This window comes from Lucilia cuprina, chromosome 2 (genome assembly GCF_022045245.1).
Source record: "Lucilia cuprina isolate Lc7/37 chromosome 2, ASM2204524v1, whole genome shotgun sequence".
In the NCBI taxonomy this organism is placed as follows: Eukaryota; Metazoa; Arthropoda; class Insecta; order Diptera; family Calliphoridae; genus Lucilia; species Lucilia cuprina.
Window position 1 is genome coordinate 6,082,806 of NC_060950.1, and position 5,313 is coordinate 6,088,118.

Genomic DNA, 5,313 nt, shown 5'->3' on the forward strand with positions numbered 1-5,313 from the left:
TCTATCTATCTATCTATCTATCTATCTATCTATCTATCTATCTATCTATCTATCTATCTATCTATCTATCTATCTATCCATCTATCTGTCTATCTACAGCAAAAGAAATTATTGAATATAGTTTGTTCTTAAACTGTTCCCTAGGGATTTTAAAAACTCCGAATATTTAATACCAAATTTTCTATTCGGCTTTGAATTGTTTTAACCACAAAAATAAAAAAACTAATTGCATTAATAATTTTATTATATATCAATATGATTTTCTTTTTTATTTAAATTTGATTTCATTTTAAATATTGTAAACTTCTTAAATTATTTCTAATTTATATATTTTTTTCTTTTAAATTTATTCATTATTAAATTATTCATGTAAAAATAGCAAACAAAATTATTTTAGCTAAATTAGCATAAAAACAAGGAACAAAAATTAAAAAAGAAAAATACAACACAAGCCTTACTGCACTTTTTTCCATATACGAGGGTAGTTATGCATCATTTCTTTTTATAACTTTATAAAGCAAAACAAAAATTATGAAAATTAAAAAAAATAATAATAATAATAATAAAAACATTGCTAAATATATAATTTTTCCTTTTTCTTTATTTTTATTTAGTAGTAAAAATTAAATAATATTTTTTTTTACATTTACATAAAATTAAAGAGAAAACAATTACACAAAGAAAAAAACAAGAAAATTAAAAAAAAATACTATTTTTTAAGCAAAATTTTATTTTTTTAAAGTTGAACTTTAAACAAAAAAAATATAATAATAATAAGAAGAAAAACAATAAAATATTATTATAACTAATAAATACATACACAAATACATCATACAGTTTACGGCTATATACTAAATACATAGTGTTTTTATTTAATAAATTGTTTTTTTTTTTCATATATATTAAATTTAATAAAATATAAAATATTTATATACAAAAAAATTATTATTTATTTTATTTTTTGTTTAGAATTTCTAAAACAAAAATAGTAGTAGAAAATTTATTCGAAATAAGAAAAGAAAATAATTTAAAATGCAGACAAAAAAGTGCTAAAGAAGTGATGAAAATTCGACATAATTTTGAAACAAAACTTCTAAATTTATCTTTTTTTATAAAACATTTTTCTTTTAATAGACAAATTTTTTAAAGTATTTTATTTTTATAGATTATTTTATAAGAAAAAATGTTTTTTTTGAAAAATAAAAAAATCTTCTAGAAAGAAAAAAATTCTGTATTTTTGGAATATTTTAGAAAAATATTTCTTTTTATACACAATTTTTGAAAAAATCGAAAAATTTCTATTTTTATATTTTATATTTTTTTCTTATTTTAATAAATAATTTTTCTTTTCGTTTAAACAAATATTTAAACAATTTCTTTTCTTAAAATTTTTTTATCGAAAATTTTCAAAAAATTTATATTTTTATAAAGAATTTTCGAAAAATGTCTCTTTTTTTTAGAAAAATTTCACTTTTTTATGGAGAATTTTCTCTTTTACTTTTTATTTTTGCCAAAAAATGTTTCTTTTTATAGAGAATGTTCAAAAATGTTCACTTTTTATAGAAAAATTAAAAAAATGCCTCTTTTTTATAGAAAATTTTCACTTTTTTATAGAGAATTTTATCTTTTACTTAATTTTGGAAAGAAAAAATAACTTTTTATAGAAAATTTTTACTTTTTTAAAGAGAATTTTCTCCTTTACTTTCTCTTTTTGTCAAAAAATGTTTCTTTTTATAGAAAATTTTCCAAAAATTTCACTTTTTAAAGACAATTTTTTGGAAATTTTACAAAAATTTATATTTTTAATAAGAATTTTCCTTTTTTGGGAGAATTTTCGAAAAATGTCCCTTTTTATAGCGATTTTTTTAAACTTTTTTTTTTTTGAAAAAGTTTTCGAATTTTGATTTTGGAAAAAATTATTTTTCACATTTTTATAGAGAATTTTCTCTTTTACTTTCTATTTTTGCCAAAAAAAAGTTCTTTTTATGGAAAAATTTCGAAAAATTTCAATTTTTAAAGATAAAATATTTTTATAAAGAATTTCGAAAATTTAAAAGTTATATTTTTTAGAGAATTTTACTTGTTTACAGATGTTTCTTTATAAAGAATAAGAGAAGTTTTCACTAAAAAAAGAGAAATTTCTCGAAAATGTTTTATAAAAAATAAAAGAAGTTTTCTTTAAAAATACGGAGAATTTTCCGAAAATTTTCCATAAAAAATAAGAAAAATTTTTCTATAAAAAGAATAAAAACTTTTGAAAAGAATAGAAATTTTTGAAAATTTTTCTGTAAAAAGAATAGAAATTTTTTCAATAAAAAGAAAAGAAATTTTAGGAAAATTGTTATAAAAAATAGAAATTTTCGGAAGTAAAAGTAATTTTAATTTTCGAAATTAACATTATGACATTGGATATAGTCTGAACCAATTGCGCGGATACACGGGGAAAATCTATAGCCTGAACTACAGACTAAAGAACGGACCATTGTCTGTACTATTGACTATAGTCTGAACTATATGTTATAGTCTGAACTATAGACTAGAATCTGAACTATAGTCTGCCATATAAACTGAACTTTATTTGTGTGTAGTCCAGACTGCAGAATGAATGAAAATAGAAATTTTTGGAAAATTTTTTATGAAAAGAAAATTTCGGAAAATTTTCTATAAAAAGAATAGAAATTTTTGAAAATTTTTCTGTAAAAAGAATAGAAATTTTTAAAAATTTTTCTATAAAAAGAATAGAAATTTTTGAAATCTTTTCTATAAAAAGAATAGAAATTTTAAAAAATTTGGTATAAAAAGAAATTTTTGTCAAATTGTCTAAAAAAAAGAAAAGAAAATTTTCTATAAAAAGAATAGAAATTTTTGAAAATTTTTCTATAAGAAGAATATAAATTTTTGAAATTTTTTGTATACAAAAAATAGAAATTTTAAAAAAATTTTAATAAAAAAAAAGAAATTTCCGAAAAATTTTCTATAAAATATTCCAAACATTTTCTATAAAGAAATTTTTCTATAAAATGAATAGAAAGTTGTCGTTAACTTTTATAAAAGTAAGAGATTTTTTAAAATTTTTTTTAATATTCTCTATTAAAACAGAGGAGAAGTTTTTGAAAATTTTCTTTAAAAATTAGGAAAATTTCTCTTTTTATAGAAATTTTTCTCTTTTTCAGCACTTAAAAGTTTAGCTATTTTAAATTAAATCTTTTTTATATGTTTTATATAAAATTAAAAAGATTTTACAAACATTATTTTTAACATGAAATAATTATAAAATTATTTTTTATTTAATTAATATTTAAAGAACTTTATAAGTAGAGAGAGGGGCAAAAAAAAAAATAGGACAGAGAAAACTGAAATAATAATACCAGCAATTTGTCTAGGCTTGAGTATTATTACATTTTGTTTTTATTTAATATTTGTTAATAATTTCTAAACTTTTATATGTTTTATGAAATTTACCAAACACCATAATTCTTCTATTAAATTTATTGTTGTTGTGTTTTTTATTATTATTATTTTTTAATTCAAACGTTTTTAAATGCATAAAAATAAATTTCAATGCATTTTAATATTTAACGAGGGCGCCTTTATGTGTTTTTTATAAAGTATATGTATAAAAAAAAAAAACAAAAATAGGAATTGTATTGTTTTATTTAACGTTTAGTGTTTAAAAAGGGTTTTTGTTATATCAAATAGATCTTTTTAAGAACAATTATTATAATTGTTCAGTTTTGGCTTTAACTTTTCGAGTATTAAAGAGGAGTTTTAGTTTTTTTTACTTCATTTGCCAGCTTATGTTGTTGGTCCTTCTTCTACTGCCGCAAGTGCTGTTAAAACCCTTAACTAGTGCGTTTCGAAAAATTTTACTTTTTGTTTTTTATTTAAATATTCTTTTTTTTTGCGAGTTTTAAAGCAAATCTTTATGTTTGTTTGTAATACATGTATGTAAGAACTTTTAAATATTTCTTTTTTATTTATTTTTTGTTTTATAATTTTCAAATATCAAAATGTTTTAATTTTATTTGTTAAATTTTCTTTTATTTTTATAACTACAAAGATTACATTTGTTTTATTTTTTTTCTTTTTTATATAGGAGACTTGGGTTTTATTCATTTTTTTCTCTCTTGTCTAGAAATTTTTTTAAAGAGAAAAGCATTTAGTTTTAAATAAAAAAAAAAAACATAATAACCGTTGTGTTTTAAGGTTAAATTTTGGTCTATAGTTTTTTGGTAAAAAATTTAAACTTTTATATTGTTTTCCATAAACTGAGAAATGTCAAAAAAAAAGAAAAAAAAATTAAGAAAAAGATAATTTTAAAACTTTTTTTAATTAAATTTTTTAAAAAATTTCTAATTAAGACAAATTTTCCTAAAATTTTCTTTAAAAAGAATACTTTTTCAAAAATTTTCTATTTTAATAAAAATTTTTCAAAACTTTTCTATAAAAAATAAAATTTTTTGAATATTTTCTATAGAAAAGAAAAAGTTTTTAATATTTTTTATAGAAATTTTCCAATAAAAAAATATTTCTTTAAAATCATTTTTGGGAGAAATTCTTTAAGAAATAGCGAACATTTTCTATATAAAAGATACATTTGCTATAAAAAAACAAAAAGTTTCCATGAATTTTCTATAAAAAAAGATAAAATTTGTATAAATTAAGAGAGAAATTTCTACAAAATAGACCTTTTTTCGATAGAGAAAAATAGGAAAATTTAGAAAATAAGAGAAAATAATAGAAATTTTGCAAAATTTCTATAAAAAGATAGAAATTCTCTATAAAGAAAAGAAATTTCCAGAAAATTTTTATAAAAAGAAAAAAATTTTCTGAAAATTTTTATAAAAAAACAGAAATTTTCTATAAAAATAAGAAAAATTTTCTAAAAAAAAAGAAATTTTTTAAAAAATTTAAAAAGAAAAAATTTTCCAAAAATTTCAATAAAAAAAAACTTCCAAAAATTTAAAAAAAAAAAATTTTTCAAAAAAATTCTGTAAAAATTAAAGAAATTTTCCGTAAATTTTCTTTAAATATAAGAGAAATTTTTCCGAAAGTTTTCTTTAAATATAAGAGAAATTTTCCGAAAGTTTTCTATAAAAATAAGATCTATTCTATAAAAATAAAATTTTCAAAAAATTTCTGTAAAAATTAAAGAAATTTTCCGAAAGTTTTCTATAAGAGAAATTTTCCGAAAATTTTCTGTATAAATAAGAGAAATTTTCCGAAAATTTTCTATAAAAATAAGAGAAATTTTCCGAAAATTTTCTATAAAAATAAGAGAAATTTTCCGAAAATTTTCTATAAAAATAAGAG